Here is an 18,851-nt window from a genome sequence, read left to right on the forward strand (position 1 = left end):
CCAGGAACCACACCAGCCAACCTGAAGGTCTTCCCCTCATCCTCAAACTCAATTTTTCTTTGGCATCTAACAGCATGAAGCTGATTCCTCCTTCATCAGCCTCTCTTCTCTCTTGGTTCCTGTTTTCCTAGGTCTCTCCCTTGTTTCTGAGAGCTCTTCCCCCAGCTGCTCTGAGCAACATCAAGACTCTGTTCCTTTCTCTGTAGTCATTCAGCTCATGAACCTTTTTATTTTTTACTTCAGTTGTCTCAACCCAGAGGTCTTCTAAGTCCACATGTGCAATTCCTCTGTTTCAATGCCTAAAGGATCTCTCTCTTCTGTGAGTGTCTGGCTATCACCTTCAACTCAGTGGCACTGGATAAGGAATAAAGAAACCTGGGGAATTCCCTGGCAGTCCAGGGGCTAGGACTCAGTGCTCTCACTGCTATGGCCCAGTGGAACTGGGATCCTGCAAGCCATGTGGCACAGCTAAAATAAAAGAAAGAAACCCAGACTCTAAACCCTCATCATCCCTAACCAACCAAATGAGCTTGGCAAAATGGATTAGTCCTCTGGGTTGCAGTAGCACACAAAAAATGGAATTCTGAAGAACAGATCCTTCCCTGTACCCTCTACCATCTTGGTGAAAAACTGAAGCTTGGGAGTATTAATTAAGAAAAAAAAAATCATTCAGTCAGATCAACTTATGGGTAGAAGATGGGGTAAGATGGGGTTCCCTTAGACTGAGGCAGGGTGAAACTGGCATATGAGGGTGAGGAACCTGCAAGAGAGGAAAACTGGTATCTGAGTACCTCTTGCTCACCACTATTCTCTCACCGTGGAAAAAAAAACGCACGCTGACTGGTTGAGTGGGAGGGTACACAGGCCCAGACTCTCCACAAAGTATCCAGAAGTCTGCCTATGCTCCTACACCACCAACCTGACCTGCATCCTAAGGGAACCTGCTGGGTCAGCTCTTCCCCTCTTGCCTGTCAGTGCTGTATCAGCTCTCTATTGCTCAAATCTTTTTCTCTTAAAATTCCCCTTAACCCCACTTGACAACTTAGCATCTGCTGTCTCTGTATTCCTCCTTGATCAACCCCACAGTAGCTGTCTCTATTCCTTAACATCTCTTCCACACCTCAGTTCACCAGTTTGGTTTCTGTTCCCCAATACTCAATTGAACTGCTCTGAAGCCAGTAATGGCCCTTAACTGGTAAACCCAAAGGAGACTTTTCTGTCCTTATCTGACTTGACCTCTTTGTGGAATTCAGCATTCTATTCTAGGCTTTAACCCATTAAATTATGGGTTAAAATTATAAAATTATGCCAGACCACCAGAAAGCTGGGTATACTTGGGTCACTTGGTCTTATTCCTTACAGAACTGCTCTCACCAAGTTTTATTTTGACATTATGCCCTTGACTTACACTAAAGTATACATGGAAGAAATTTCGAGTTACCTGCTTGGAAAAGCTTTGTTTCAACTAAGGAATTTTTTTCTTACATTCTGAGACCTATGTAACAGGATCATGTTACCATTATTTTAGCTGGCCACAACTTTATGAATCTTTTCCCTCTCAAACTATGTAATAACTTTTTATTCTAATTTGTATTTTCTGGGGTTTTGAATTTATATCATTTACTATTTATATTTTCTATACATTTCTTCAATTTCTTTGTGGAACAAGATGAGTTATAAATAAACAAAATTATATATACCTATTATTTAATAAATAGGAAATTCAGAAAAACATATAGAAATATAAACTTACAACATTCTTAACACAACCTCAATTCAAAATTTGCAGACCTTTTTGAAGATCACAAAACTCTTCTAGGAGGCATAAAAGACGTCACTCAATAGGCACACTGCTATCCTATATCCATGATCAGAAAGGCCAAACATCAAGATGTTAATTATTCCTAGTTCATATAATTTTCAAAATCTGGCTGAAAAATAAACAAGATATTGAGGATAGTGATAAAATTTTTGAAAAATCAAGGCCACCCTTTATTTCCAAATATTAACACAGTAAATAATATAGTATTAACACAATAAGTAATATAGTGTAGTACTGTCACTATCACAGCCAGCCAATATAAACAGAATAGAGAATCCAGAAACATATGCTATAACTCGTAGCATATATAAAGCTGTCAGTTTAAAATTACTTGGGGAGGACTTCCCTGGTGGTCCAGAGGTTAAGAATCAGAACTCCCAAGGCAGGGGCCCAGGTTCCATCCCTGGTCAGGAAACTGTGTGGCACTAGATTCCATGTGCCACACTGAAGAGTTTCACCACAAAAAAGATCCTGAGTACCACAACTAGGACCTAGCAGAGCCAAATAAATACTTAAAAAATTAAATCAGGAAGGAAAGAGGATTATTTTGATAAAAGGTGCCAGAAAAACTATAAATGAGTAGAGTATTTAAGTTACAATAAGTTACACCTTTAATCCACCTGGAATATATTCTGTTCTAAGAGATAAGGAGACATTAACAGAAACAAAAAAGAAATGGGAATTCCCTGGTGGTCCAGTGGTTAGGACTCCATGCTCTCACTGCCAAGGCCTCAGGTTTGATCCCTGGCTGGGGATCTGGGATCCCACAAGCCAAATCTGAAAACCAAAGTTGAAAAAGATACAGGTAAATGGTCTTCTGATCTCAGAATGAGGAAGGCTTTATGTTTAAGATTCCTAAATAATAGGAGAGCATAGAGGAAACTGTTGAAATTTTGACCACCTTGAAGCTTAAAAAACACCCCCAAAACTGTAAAAACAAAAATATGTTGAATAAAATGACCAAAAAGAACATATCTACAGCATATATGACAAAAGATTAATAATAATATCCTTATTATATTAGTAGTTATAAATTTTATAAGAAAAAGGCAAATACCAAAAAAGAAGGCTGGGAAAAGGACACAAGTAGATCACTCAAAGAAATACAAATGGTAGATGAATAAAAAAAACAAAAAAACAACTAAGTCTAAACATTAAGAAGAATACAAATTAAAACAATGTGACAGTACTGTACCTCTATTAAACCTTAAGACTATTTTATTTTATTTTTAATTTATTTTTTTTTTCTTAAGACTATTTTAAAGGATAACTCTCAACCCAGTGAAAACAGCAAGGTAACTCAGATACAGCGAACAATCTAGTGGTTGCCAGAGAGGAGGTGAGCTGGGGGTGGATGACACAGGTGAACAAGACTAAGAGGTACAAACCACCAGTTATAAAATAAATGTTACAAAGAACAAAAAATATTAACTTTGTATGGTGTGCAATCTAAAAAAATATCGAATCACTATGCTGCACACCTGAAACTGATATAATATTCTAAGTAAACTAGAAAAAAAAAATCAGCAAGGTAACTGGTGATATGAGTCAAGAATTTTTAATATTCAAATTGTGATCCAATAATTTAGCTTCAGATTTTATGCTCAGAAATAATCAGAGATTATAAGGACATTGTTAATCAGAGTGAATAATTATAAACAACCTAAAATTACAACAACAGGGGAAAGTTTAATTTGGTAAATGATGACACATCCATAAAACAGTATCACACAGATATTAAAAATCATGTTTTAATATAATCCTCATATGAGGAAAATGCTTGTTCCATACTAAAAAAGGGGGGGGGGGCGGGGGAGAGAAATAGAATGGAATAGTCATTAAGAGCTAGGCTTTCCTGCCAGAGACCTGAATCCCATTTCTGGTTCTTCCACCTACTAGGAGTGTGACCTGGAGTCAAACATGCTACCCTTCTGTGCCTTATTTTCCTTCCTACAAAACAAAGATAATAATGGTACCCACTTCACTGGCTGTTGTAAAAATTAAATAAAACAACATGGGCAAAACCTGGCTACTGTGCTCTTCTATATCTTTATAGGTCACCCCAAAAGGCAAACGAACACGTTAGCCGAATACATGACCTTTCAGTTTCTTAGAATTCTAATCACAAACCTTAGATAAATTTTCCCCACAAAAATTACTTCTTTGATAAACTACTAATTACCTTTAGAATCAAGGTAGTTGACAGAAATCTGGTGACTGATCAAATCCAGGAATGAAAGAGAAAGAGTCAAAAGAACAGAACAGCCTCCCAGGCCTCTTACTAGTCTGTCTAGCATATTGCTGCCGGACTAAATCCTCCTGAAATGAGGCACAAAAACTCATGAGGACTGAGGGTTACTCAATCAACTCCTTTGGCTTCGCTCCTAGAGCTCTGTAAGATTTGTTACCATCCTTTCAAACCATCCAACCTCACCTTTGGTGCATCTTACACACAAGTGCCTATTGTCCTGTCTCCTCCAGGTCTGCTGCTGCTGCTGCTAAGTCGCTTCAGTCGTGTCCGACTCTGCGTGACCCCATAGATGGCAGCCCAACAGGCTCCCCCGTCCCTGGGATTCTCCAGGCAAGAATACTTGGATGGGTTGCCATTTCCTTTTCCAAGTCATCCCCTATTCAAAGATTTCTCAACCTTGACTAGTGGAGACTGACTCTGATTTATTTTGCTTTTGTTATTTTGTTTATTTATTTGAATACACTGTTCTGTGTATCTGTCTTTCCCCTAATAGATTATTAGCTTGTCAAGGGCAGGAACTATGCCTTTCACTTCTGAATATTCTATAGCAATGAGCACAAAACAGTGTTAGGTAAGCAACAGACATTTAATACTAGTGTCACTGTCTTATGGAACATGTATATAAATGGTTCCTGCACATGACAAAAGCAGGAAGAGAACATAAAAAACAAAACACTGTTTGTATGCTAAGTGGAAGCTTAACTATATGAATTTATATCCTTCACTGCTATGTTTGTCATTTCGCAAAAATAAAAAAGTAAGCCCTGACAAAACAAGTATAGGTTTAGATTTTAAAAATACTGCCACAAAAATAAAAGCTAATTGTGAATACACTAATTTTTGAAGATGTTAAGGCTTAGTAATTTATCACCTGATAATATGGCTTCATAGCAAATGTGTCAGGTTATTTCTCAAAGGGAAACTACCAAAATAATCTTTCATACTCACACCACTGCATAGTCATTTGGGGAGACTGGTTATTATAAAATATACATGTACTAAGAATAAGGCATGTGCACTGAGAATAAGACAGTACAGAAGGATAATTTCCAGAAGTCCACTTTACAAATAAAATCACCAAAACTTTTGTTTAATACGCTACTGTTTTCTACAAGGGACAACTGACTGCTAAAAACCCCAATTTATTTCTTGGAGCAGATCAGAAGACCGTCTACACTCTTGGCAGGAAACAGCAGCCCCAACTCCCCACTGAGCTTCCACAAGCCACAGCAATTTTGAAACAATCTAACATGGAGGTCACCTAACAACTTGCCTTCAGACTGCTCAATACAAAACATCAGACATCATTAGAAGACAGAGAAGAAAAGAGACACTTTGTAGCTTTCTCTTTTCTAGATCTCTAAATCACAAGAATGTTTTCATACTAGGAGAATGAAAAACCGAATCCAGTATCTGCACTGTGGGGCGTGGGTGTACCTGCTCAGTCAAGTCTGACTCTTTGCCACCCCTTGGACTGTAGCCATTCTGACTGCAGAGGATACTAAGAGCCATTATGACAAAGGGAAAAAATGAATTATAAATAAGTAACCAGTCTCTCCTGAGAGTGAAAGGAAAAGCTGACTTACTGGATTGCATAACACTAGCCAAAAATAATTTACCCCTTTGGAACAAAAGTTGAAAAAATCAAAATAGGAACGTAAAATAACTATTTTACTCTACTGTTCCTAGAAATATATACATCATCATTTTATCTGACAGCTGAAGATAAAGTGAAGTATCGTGGCCCATAAATACTGAGTACCGGGAAAGCTGCAGACTACAGAAAAGAATGGGAAGGAGCTGGGTGGAAGGGATGACTCAATCTGAGAAGCAGAAAAATATCAGTGACCATTTATTTCAGGATGGTCAGAAGCAGCCTTTATCTGAAGTAGCACTCACCTACTCAGTCACATGTATACTTTTCTCTTCCCTGTTATATACCGTTAACTTTAAAAAGAACAGCTGGGGCATTTAGGGGAGGAGACAGAGGAAATTAAAAGGGAAACAAAATTGTATCTCTTAAGTAATAAAGGTCAAGAGCATCCCAGTTTTTAACAATCCTCCCCATTTGTTAATATTAAAAGATATAGTCAAAACAATTACTCTAATAGCTACTTGAAAAAAAATCTAAGGAGAGCTTCAAATGTAGGAAATACATACATAATAAAATATTTGTAACGGCAACAGCAAAACAACTATAGGAGGTGAAAGAGTTCTTTTGCTACAAAGAACAATAAGTGCTAAACCAATAATAATTATTTTACCAAAAGGCACTGATGCTGGGTACACAGAAATGAACTTCCCTTTTAATTACCTAAAAATTTTTAGAAAAGTCCTAACTGCATAGCTCTCTTCTCAGAGAGCTCCTCATCTGACAGGGAGACCAAGAGAACAAATAGCTATACAGTGTGTGCTATCAGAGGTTAACACATACTTTCCACCTCGTGGCAAAAAGGATGGCTTAAGCTGGTGAACATGGGCTTTAAAGAGAAATTGCTAAAGCTAGATCTTAAAGGATGAGATGGATCTTGCCAGACAAACTATAGTAGAGAGAAACATTCTAGCAAAGGAAAATAGTAAATGGAGAAAATTTAAGCCCCTCATTAAGAGTAGTCTGTTTATTTCACTCATTGGAAATTTATACACGAAACAGAAGACAAAGCTTTTCTGGCTGTCAGCACCCTAGTGCCACAGTATGCACTGGAGGCAGCCTCCCAAGCATGAGCTATCCCTCTCTGCCTTCTATAGCCTGAATGATACTTTGCTGGCATACAGCAACCTAATGCCTCATTTCTCTGTTCTCTCATTTCTCTAGTCTCCCAAGGGTGACTATGTCAGGAGCCCAAAGTTTCTCCTTGCCCTGCTCCAGGCCCATATTCCTAAAAGCAGCTCAGAATTAAGACTGTTTACAGTGGTCCTGGGATTTCTTTGGAAGGAATGATGCTAAGGCTGAAACTCCAGTACTTTGGCCACCTCATGCGAAGAGTTGACTCACTGGAAAAGACTCTGATGCTGGGAGGGATTGGGGGCAGGAGGAGAAGGGGACGACAGAGGATGAGATGGCTGGATGGCATCGCTGACTCAATGGACTTGAGTCTGAGTGAACTCTGGGAGTTGGTGATGGACAGGGAGGCCTGGTGTGCTGCGATTCATGGGGTCACAAAGAGTCGGACACAACTGAGCGACTGAACTGAACATGGTCTTATAGTGTTTCATCACTGAAAATATAAGAAAGGCTGGGGATGTACATACAGCAAGTCTATCACTTTGAACAAATAATTATGTTATAAAAAGGAATAAATTATACACACAGTATAAAATATACAAAACATCTAATAAGTACACCTATGGATGTGGGGGCTGTTCTACCTGAGCAGTGGTTCCCAAAAACTTGGTTGGCATTAAAATCACCTGATGAGATTTAAAATGCACAGATCTCAGAGACTTTCAGTAAGTCTGGAGAGACAGAGACCTTATTTCAAAAGGTCCCCAGGTGATTGACATAGCATATTTGCTTTCACTGACTGAAAGGTCAGTGACTGACCCACAAGACAATCGTTATTCACCCTAAATGCAGGCTGACGTAACTCAAAACTATTCAAATACCCATAGTTTTCTACTATTAGAATTTCTGGTTCATTCTTTAGAATAATTCCATTTGCTGCATGACTCGAGAAGAAAGTTCTAAAATTTCACCTCTATCGTGGGTAGCAACAATATAAAACAATCACTCTAGGTGGTATGGACAAACTCAACGTATGACAAAAGGAAAAAAAGGGCCGGGGAAGGAGAGAAATGGACACACACAGCAGAATGAATTCCTGGTTTTGTAGGGTGTCTCAGTGATCATATGGCCACTGCTTAACCCAAAACTCACTCATGAAGGCTACTCAGTAGAAATTAAGACCATTTTTATCTGGTCAATGGTGTCTCCTATAAGATCAAGATTAAATAAGAAGTCAACAGCTTAAACTCAGCAATGTCTGTACCAAAGGTATAGTAATAGTAATATTAATAAATGGCAATATGCCATTTTTGAACAAAGATCAAGAAAGTTACCTGAAAAAATAAGATATCCTTAGTGACTAAACAGTATAACACAAAATATGAATAATAAAGTGCTATCCAACAGAATAAAAGAAATCTAAAAAACAGAAAAAGGATATATACATATATACCTATAGGAACAGAGAGAGAAGTTTAAACAATAAAAGAAACAAAATGCTACTTTGAACTACTATTAGGTTATAAAAAGAAGTAATCTGCTAACTTGCTTACTCCTGAGAAATATGGAAACAAACAGAGGAAAACAAGAAATAGAAGGAGAAGGATCAAAGGCCTTGTCTACCAGGAAGCCAGAAAGAAAAAGAATGTACTAAAAGATAAAATTTACTTGCAACAGAAAACAAAGTCACTATTACTTTATAGTTTCAAAATATACCTATAACAACAACAAAAAATTAAACAAGTAGAAAGCTGTAAGACACAAATAAAATAGAAATGCTAAAAACAATTAGTGGGTCCTCTATTACTACAGCTCTGTATCATAATCTGTGAATGTATATAGTATCTTGCATACTTTACAATATGTGACAGAGTTTTGTTATACTAGAGTTAAAAAAGCAGTGGGCTGAAATAATTCTGAACTTTCAGTGGTCCAACTGAGCTATACTAAAATAGAGATGCTGAACTTCCCTGGTGGTCCAGGGGTTGGGACTCCAAGCTCCACTATAGAAGGTGCAGGTTTGATTCCTGGTCAGGGAACCAGGGCGGGGCGCTTCCCTGGTGGCTCAGATGGTAAAGAATCTGCCTGCAATGTGGGAGGCCCAGGTTTGATACATGGATTGGGATGATCCCCTGGAAAAGGGCATGGCAACCCACTCCAGTATTCTTGCCTGGAGAATCCCATGGACAGAGAAGCCTGGTGGGCTATACAGTCCGTGGGGTTGCACAGAGTCGGACACGACTGAGCCACTAACACTTTCACTTTCAGAGAACGAGGATCCTGCATGCTGCACAGTGCAGCCAAAAAGCAAAACAGACAGACAAATATTTGTCTCCAAGGACAGTCTGTTCTTATCACAGAGAAATAAACTGAAGGATTCTAAAAAAGTCCTGGATTATAAAGAAAGAGATGAATGAGCTTAAAATCCTAACACCCCTGGTATTAGATACCAAACTTTAATATTAACAACACCAGAGCCTAGTGATACACTGCACATTGAACAAACTTGAAGGTTTGGGGAAATATTTTTAAAAATTCTGACAAATATACACTGAAAACTTAAGGTATGCCAGTGCACAGGTGTACAACACTAGAGAGCAGTAAGGTAGTCTCTTAAAATTTATTTTTCTAGTGACATACACTGATGTGTTTCTCTTAAAAGAGATCTAAAAAACCAAATGTACATACATCAAGTACATTAGTTAGAGAACCAAATGCAGCAGGATATTCCATGAAACCCGGAGAATATTCAGAGTCAGTCTGAAGAATAAAAAAAAAGGCAGATGTACTTGTCCTACATTCATGACCTTGGGTAAATCACTTTCCCTCTTAGGGTTGTTATCTGTATTATGAGCGAACTGTATGAAAGTGAAAGTCTCTCAGCCGTGTCCAACTCTTCACAACCCCATGGACTATACAGTCCACGGAATTCTCCAGACCAGAATACCAGAGTGGGCAGCCTTTCCCTTCTCCAGGGGATCTTTCCAATCCAGGGATCGAACCCAGGTCTCCTACATTGCAGGCGGATTCTTTCCCAGCTGAGCCACAAGGGAAGCCCAAGAATACTGGAGAGTCTTTCCCAGCTGAGCCACAAGCGAAGCCCAAGAATACTGGACTGGGTAGCCTATCCTTTGTTCAGCGAATCTTCCTGACCCAGGAATTGAACCGGGGTCTCCCGTATTGCAGGAAGATTCTTTACCAACTGAGCTAGTCAGGGAAGCCCTAAGAACTGTATAGTGACTTAAAATCTCACCTGGCTTTAAATGCTAGACTTCTAGGTTATCAATTAGATTCATTCTCAAAGCTAAGAAGGGAACAAATATCACCATGTCTCAGCTAAAAAAAAAAAAAAAAAAAGTCAGAAAATTTTAACAACTACATATAGTGAAGCTGTACAACAGTCGGTTCTCTATCTCTGCAGTCCCCTTTTCTATAACCGAGCCATCAGGCTGAAGTCTCTGAAACCTCTTTAGATGGAAATGGCTAATAATTAATAATAAACGTATACCATTCTGAGTGGCTTTACATCTGAAGTCCAGGAAATTTAAAGAGGAATCCCTGTATCAGGCAAAAAAGTGATATATAAGATTCAGTCTACTAGTCTGGCTCTGCCCTCATGTCCATTAGGGTAAAGTTTTAAACTGGAAAGGTTGCTCTAAGTCAGGGCATAATCCCCCTTCTCCCTCTCCACTGCACACAAAGCATCAAGATACCTATCTGCTCTTTTCTTCAAAGGCCCTCACTAAACTAGGACATTTCAGGACTCTATCTCCTTCTTCCTTGTTGGGGAAGCTGGTATATCATTATTACTCTATCAAAGAATGAAACTAAACATTACTCGAATGATACAAAACAAATTTAAGATCCAATTTGAGAGGAAAATTTTAAGAACTGCCACTGCAACCTCAATTCACTCTAAAACTTGGACAGATACATGGCTGCCAGCGCCCCACTCCTGCCTGCACTTCTGCAACTGTTACAGCAAGGCTCTGGAGCCTACCTTTACTAGGCAAAAACTACTTTTTATTACTTCATTATATTTATCAGAAAGCTTCAGTGCTACTTTCCTATTCCTTTTTCCCTTTAAAGATTATGAAATACAGATAAAAAAATTCTGATAAGTAAGAATATATAAACTTATACGTTTTACATAAACATGCTGGTTTATATCCATATTCTCCTCCCAATTCATACACATATTTACTCTTACATGAGATCACACTGTGCATTGTGGTTGCACTGTGCACACTATTTGACAATTTGCTTTATGTAGTGTCTCAAATCCCTCTCCATTTCAATATATTTCTATACATAATAAAACAGTTGCATGACATTCTATTACAGTTGTCCCTGGGTATCCACAGGGAATTGGTTCCAGCACACCATCCCCACCCCAGTCTCTGGCCAGATACCCAGGTCTGTGGATGCTCAAGTCCCTTATGTACAATGGCACAAGACAGCGGTCATGCTTTATTGCCGCTAGTTGAATCTGCAGATACAGAGGAGGTGTATCATAATTTAATTAATTTCCCTATTATTGAATGCTGCTACTCCCAAATTTTGGTTAACTCTGAGGGGGAAAAAAAAACCTATTTGCATTATAAAATAATTGTGATAAAACTACAGAAAACCAAACCTAACCACCCTCACACTACCAGTTTATTTTGCAGTTTGTTTTGACCAGTGTTTTGATGCCTATCCATTTAGTCTTTTACCCTGGGCATTCATTCATCCAAACAATTACTTATTGAGCTCTTGCTATGTACCAGGTTATATTATATATATATATGTATATATATATACACACACACATATATAATATAACCTATAGTCTACAGGTTATTACTGTCTGGGTTTTTCTTTACTTTTCCTCCATAACAATTTATTTTCCGTAATTTTTTCCTCCCAGTTTTATTTAGATATAATTGATGTATCTGCTGTTTGTTGTTGTTTAGTTGCTAAGTTGTGTCCGACTCTTTAGCAACCCTATGGACTGTAGCCCACCAGGATCCTCTGTTCATGGGACTTCCTAGGCAAGAACACAGGAGTGGGTTGCCATTTCCTTCTTATATAGCACTATGTAAGTTTGAGGTATAAAGCGTAAGATTTGACTTACATATAATATTTCATGATATATGGATTTCCCAGAGAAATTTAGCAAACATTCATACTCTTTAAGTTTCATATGTAACATACAGCAGTGTTAACTATACTTATCACATTGCATTACATCCCTGCCTACTCTTCCCCTCACCATGTACTATATTAAGACAAAACACAACTCAAAAACCGCCCAAACTTCTCATAAGCACTTTGCTAGTTAATAATCTTTCCAATCAGCTTTTTTCAGCCTTTGTCAAACATCACTCCCAACATGGAATTTGGTCCTGTTTATTTATCCATTTGTCTACTGCTCTATTTATTTTCTAATTAATTTTTTGATAAGTCCCACGTAAGTGGTTCAGTTCAGTTTAGTCGTTCAGTCGTGTCCAACCCTTTGCAACCCCATGAACCACAGCAGGCCAGGCCTCCATGTCCTTCACCAACTCCCGGAGTTTACCCAAACTCATGTCCATTGAGTCGGTGATGCCATCCAACCATCTCATCCTCTGTCGTCCCCTTCTCCTCCCAGTATCAGTGTCTTTTCAAATGAGTCAGCTCTTCGCATCAGGTGGCCAAAGTATTGGAGTTTCAGCTTCAACATCAGTCCAGTGAACACCCAGGACTGATCTCCTTTAGGATGGACTGGTTGGATCTCCTTGCAGTCCAAGGGACTCTCAAGAGTCTTCTCTTGTCTGGTCGTCATCAGTAGTCAATTTAATGTAAAATATATACAATGACCAACTACTGCTAAAGTCTAAAGATCCCTGCTTTACCTCTGTGTAGCACATTATAGTTAGTTACAAATATATAGCTGACTCAATGAATGGGGGTTTCAGTGTACTGACCCTCCACACAGTTTAAAATTCAATATAATCTATAGTTACCCCTCCATATATACCGTTCCCTCATCAGTGGATTCAGTCAACTGTAGTTATTTGTAGTTGCAGTTATTTACTATGGGAAAAAAATCCACATATAAGTGGACCCAGCAGTTCAAGCTCACATTGTTCAAGGGTCAACTGTATATATTTCCCCCTTCATTTAACTGTCAAAAGCCTCCAATAAAGTAGATAAGTCATTTTACAAATAGGGAAAGGAAGGGACAAAGAATTCACCCTTAATGAACTTGCCCAAGGCCATACAGCTATTAAGCTGCATGCTGGTTAAGCCTTGGTACCCTAGTAAGATTAAAATCTAATTTTATGCTTCTTTTGTATTTCCTGATACACTTAGATCAAGGTCTCTCCTGCAGAAAGCCTATCCTAACATCTTTCATTAACTTCTGTAACTGACCATCCCTCCCTGCACACTGAACACACTTTTATCCCAGCACCAACAACACATTTATAGATCTCTTGCCCTATATTCTACTTAAGCTCCTCAGGAAAAGGATCTTTTTCTTATTCTTCTTGAAATCCCCAGTACCTAATACATGCCTGGCACAAAGCAGAAAGGTATAAGTGTTCAAAGAATGGAATAAGCACATTACGAGTGTTCAATAAATAAACACTACAGATATTTAGACACATCTAAATATCTGGGTTGATCCAATTTATATCATTGCAGAGAAAGTCACACTTCAGTATATGTAGAACCATTCAAGTTCAAATATAAAACCTATATTCAAAGAGCAGGCATCATCAATAGAGAAAATATAATTTTTAAGTGCCATTTACATTAAGAACAATACCAGTAACAATACTTAGAAACTGTAAAACACACAAAACTGTTAAGAATAGATGCTTTTGAATAATTAGGAGTCATAATGTCCACAGCTTAGAATTTAGCCATTTTTATTATGACTCTAAGTAACCTGGGGGAGGGCCAAAAATCAGTAAAAATGACTATGTTGGAGTTAATATATTTTCAAAATTGTTTTATAAAATTTATGGTTTCAGACCTGATTTTGCTCATTGCTGCTTTTCTTTTAAATCGTAATTCTTATATCATCGGAATGGTCTTCATGACCTGGTCCAGCCATCTAGAATTGTCAACCAGAATGCACAAAACTGTTGGGCATGCTGGGCACATATAGGAATGTGCATACAAGCAAACAAGCTCCATTTAATACAGTTTAACTTCTATATTCTACAGTAGATGCTACAGGGGACAAAGTAAGGAGCTGGATGGTAACGCTGTTACATAGCTCAAAAGTACTGCTTCTCAAATGTTTTCACTACAAACAGGGTTTCCCGCTCCAGGCACTCATGCCCCATTTGTTTGTTATCTTAGATAGTCAAAGAGTTCACATTCTTCTCTTAAAGTATATATTTGTTTTAATGTAAAAGTATTTATAATTACTTACCTGTTAAATTACTTAACTCACCGCCCCCTCAGTGAGCACAACTGAAGCTCCAAGAAGATGAGTCATGTTTATCTTGTGGCTTCAAGTACCCCGGAATCATACCACTTTGTACCCTAAGGGTATTCATATCCCAGTTTGAGAACCAGGGATCTAAATCATTAAACTAGCCATAATACTTAAAAGTGATCAAAATGTTCTTATAACCCCATTCCCCAAACTCTTAAGGCTAGTTTTCTGTATAGCTTTTCATATCAGTATTGTTTCTCTTTTCAAGCAGCTCATTAGTATGCACTACCTGTCAACACTAAAGAACGTGCAGGACACAAGTTATTTCTGGAGCAATAGAACACTAGCACATAGAGCTTGTCCATCCCATCTACGAGGTATCAAGCTGCCCATACAGAAAACTGATTAGAAGAACAGCTTTCACTCCTGTTTCCTTCCTCCTCTCTGTGTGCTCCAAGCATAGCTTGTAAGAAAAAACTTAGTAGTCACTTAGATGATTCATTCATATAAGCTTATCTAATCTCGGCATTTGTAATTCTCACCTCTACACTCTTTTCACCATTACACAAATGCAATTAAACTATTTTCACATTTTCTAGGGATTAAAAAGATCTTCTTCCCAGTAGCCTGAGAAGAGAGATTTTTCACACCCAGAACCCTTCTTTATTGTTAATGAGATCCCAAGTCTAGTAGACACTGACATTTATGAGAAGCCTGTTTCAAGTATCCTGTACTGTTCATTATATTTAACAGCAGAAATTGTAAAGTAAATTATAAGTGACCCTTGCAAATGTTTCCCAAAAAAATTATTTATAAGGACTGTAACACTACAATATAAACATGGGTCATTAGCTAGGTTAACTCAAATTTAGTGAGACAATTTTTACCTAGGATATCAGCTTCTTCAAGCACAGGATTCCATCTGTTCCTCACCAAAACTACAAACTGCCACAGGCCATGGACTTTTGAGGTCATTTGTCAAGAGTCAAAATCTATAGTTCAAGGGTTTCTACAGAATGAGTGGGTGAAGTCGCTCAGTCGTGTCCGACTCTTTGCGACCCCATGGACTATAGCCTACCAGGCTTCTCCGTCCATGGGATTTTCCAGGCAAGAATACTGGAATGGGTTACCATTTCCTTCTCCAGGGGATCTTCCCGACCCAGGGATCAAACCTGGGTCTCCCGCATTGGAGGCAGATGCTTTAACCTCTGAGCATCCTGGGGTCTTCCTACGTACATACTCAGAATGGTACTTAATGCTTTATACAAATTTGCATAACTCTGATAATAACCTCATTAACTGGTGTTATTCTCACAAATAACAACTGTAGGAGTAGAAAGGTTAAGTAATCTACCCAGTGTCAGCCAGCTAGTGTATGGCAGTGCAAAGAGAGTTTCAAATGGAGTATTCCTTGAATATAAAGCTTAAATGCTCTCAATTATCCACTGTCCTATATCTCCTATACTTAAGAATGATCCAGCAAATCCTCCAACCCCAGAAAGGTTTTATTACTCCTATATGTAAGACCAAGAAGTGGAAATAGCATTTACCTCTCCGTGGCTGCAAAGTCAGTTTGAGCAGGGAAAACAGAACTCAGCTCTCAAGCCTCTGGTCAGCAATCTGTCCGCTACTGCATCTTGTTCTTTGGACCCAGGTCTGTAATCATTCTGAAACAGAAGCACACATCATTTTATGGACACCAAATACACACAAATGCAGACATAGTATGAAAAGCAAAATAAAAGCAAGAGGAAGACAGATAAAATTGGGAAAAAACAGTATACTTGCTAAACTGTCACATTACTATTATTAAAGTAGTGGTTTTACTGATTGTTAGTTTAAACCTCAAGACTATATTTTTCAGTGTAATAAGATAACTATGGAGGGAGCTTTCACTGACCTTCAACAGTCCTAAAAGCACAGCAATGAAATACCTTTTCTTAGACAAATAACAAAATACTTTTTTAAAGTCAAATTGCTACTTAACAATTCTGTCTCTAAAATACAAATAAATGGACTGTCAAGCTTCAGGCAATGGTAGAGTGGTACTTAACTCCATGGCAGGGGCGGGGATGGACATTACTCTTAAATCAAAGAGCTAAATTTAACCATTTCCAAAGAAACTGGCATATGAGGTACAATTAAGAGGAATTCATCTCATAAAACTATTATGATACTTTATCAGATGAAGCTAAAGAAGTCTTCCCTGCTGAAAAAAAAAAAGGCAATTTATAACAACATAAGTAGATAATTAGTGTATTTAATCCAAGAAACACTTTTATATTGGATTCATATATTGTCACCAAGGTGCCTCAAAAGGTATGAAATTTTATGCCCCTAAAAATTGGAAGGGTGACTAAAAATAAGATCAACTGAGGAAAAAACCCATTATTCTTGGGGTATATATTAGCAGTCTATATTCAATAGCCACATCTTTGCATTTAAATACTAAACACTGAGAAAATGCAAACGTACAGCCAGGGAAGAGCTGAACACAGCAACTAGAGAAAGCTTGGGGACGTTTAAAACAATAAATACGGTGTGCCTAATTCACACATTTGTGAACCATGTACCTCAATGTTATGTATTACTATTCTTTCTAAACCTGTATGTTCTTTTTCAGTGCATTAAATCATGATAAATCTTACTTGTTTGAAGAGGGACCTAATTTTTTGCAAAAGCATTTCTAATCATCTGAAACCAAGATAGATAAATAAGTTAGACAGATGGTCAGCTAGGTATCTGGTTTTAAAAAATGACATAGAGCCTATAAAGTAAATAATGTGGAGTGGATTTGATGCCAGTAGCATCCCTCAAGCAAAAAACCAGTCTCCCGAGATACATTCTGCCAGCAGGCACCACTCCGAAAAGCTCTGCCACAGGATTTCTCAGAACCCTAGTCAGCCACAGGTGGCTTCTGCCACTCGTAAGGAACTCCCCAAGCCACTCAGAGAAGTCCTTGGTGGGTGCCCTCATTTTTGTATGTTCTTTAAAGCAAAATCCTAAAGCTCTTAGGACTTTAATGCATATTAAGGATAACTTTTACAGCTACTCTTAAATAAGCAGTATTTTCCTATGCAGGTAAGCATTCCTATTGTAATCTTTCCCATACTAGCAATACGTTTCTTTGGGTAATCTTAGGTCCTCAATTTATTCTCTCTGTAGACTTCGTTTTCCAATAAAAACAAAGGAGACTTCCAGCAGTCCAATGGTTAAGACTCCTCACTCCCACTGCAGGGGACATGGGTTAAAAGATATAACTAAGATCCTTGCATGCCTCATGGCATGGGGAAAAAAAAAAAAAAAACAGCACAAAATCAAATAAACAACAAAGTATGAATCCTGGCATATAGGAAATCTCAAAGGATAGCAACCCTGTGGACAAGAGCTATACCTTTAGAACAAAATAAATGATGTGTAAAACCAAGAAGCTGGTGACTCTATATAGCGCAACTGAAATCAAGAAGCAAAATATGGTCTATGGAGCACAATGCTAACCTGGGAAAACAAGCTTTCCTGCTGACTCAATCACAGACCTGCTGGATTTATCCCGTGTGGAGCTTATTTTAAGTAAAACATGCCACCTGCCATCCACAGTTTCAAAAGGAAAGCAAAACCGAAAATTACTAGAATGCCAAAAACTACACAAATGGACTAATGTATTAGGCAATTAAGTGCGGTTCTATTCTCAAGACTGACCCTCCATCAACACTGCTGCATATAGTTACTTAGTGCAATCTTATTTTGGAGAGGGAGAAGGAACATTTTATAGGGTTCAAAAAAGTAATGTTGAAAAGATTCCCCTATGGAGGCAGTTGCCGCAAAATTCTACAGAGATTACACACAGTAGATCGGTCAATTTCGCTTAGCACCAGGCTATTTTAATGTTCTTATGAATTTAACATAGCCTCCCTGCTCTCCTTCCCCACTCCCTGCCCGTCAGTTAATCAAGACTTTCTTTCCTCTCTCCAAAGCAACTGCTGCATGATGTTGTATTAAGGTACTAGCTAGCATATTGGGGGAGGGGGGAAACCTGGCAATTCAACAGGAAGCTTTTTAATGATGCAAGAGGGCTTAAAGACATAGTGAATTTAACATACATGCCCTGTTTAACTTCTTTTACTGCCTAAGGGGAACCTGGAATTTTAACTTTTATAGTTGATCTAAACTCAAAGAAAGCAGGAAGACGCTTCATATGCGAATGTTTACTTACTGCTGAACTCAAAGCTACAGGAAGTCAGCTACTAGAGTAGTTACATTAGGCGTAGATATTTATAAACCAACTGCAACTAGTGACCCAGGATTCAATTACAACACCAACCCTCATATTTCAGCATATGGGCAAATTACCAGTGGAGTCAAGAACAAATTCATTCTGCCCTACTGGCGCTTTAGATCGGGTTGCACAATCCCGCGACAGAACTGCCTTCGCCTAGCCCTGAAGCATCAGGTACTAAGTACAGTAGTAAGTCATCGTCAGGAAGTTTCAAAGCGAGACAGAAACTCAAAGAGTTGCCTCAATCAATTTAGCCAACCCATAATCCCGAATTCAGGAATTTGTCACGTCACTGAGATCAGAATTAAATTAAGTCTTGATCCCTTTGCGATCTCTTAGTGCATGAAGTCAGGCTGCTATCAA

General features: G+C 38.3%; 1 protein-coding gene across 5 annotated transcripts in view; it reads right to left on the reverse strand.

Annotated features, from left to right (window-relative positions):
* CTCF (CCCTC-binding factor (zinc finger protein)) overlaps window positions 1-18,512 on the reverse strand; it is a 44,445-nt gene extending 25,933 nt beyond the window's left edge. For 2 of the 5 annotated variants that reach the window (XM_010851034.1, XM_010851031.1), the window contains exons 1-3: window positions 17,711-18,509; window positions 15,763-15,879; window positions 14,207-14,319 (exon numbers count right to left, since the gene is read on the reverse strand). The gene's annotated coding sequence lies outside the window, so the exon portion shown is untranslated. Of the gene's footprint in view, window positions 1-10,051; window positions 10,135-14,206; window positions 14,320-15,762; window positions 15,880-17,710 lie in introns of those variants that run through there. The other 3 variants (XM_010851035.1, XM_010851033.1, XM_010851032.1) reach the window with 3 other exon arrangements.
* Window positions 18,513-18,851: the final 339 nt, after the last annotated feature.

This window comes from Bison bison, unplaced genomic scaffold (assembly GCF_000754665.1).
Source record: "Bison bison bison isolate TAMUID 2011002044 unplaced genomic scaffold, Bison_UMD1.0 scf7180017864297, whole genome shotgun sequence".
Taxonomy (NCBI): domain Eukaryota; kingdom Metazoa; phylum Chordata; class Mammalia; order Artiodactyla; family Bovidae; genus Bison; species Bison bison.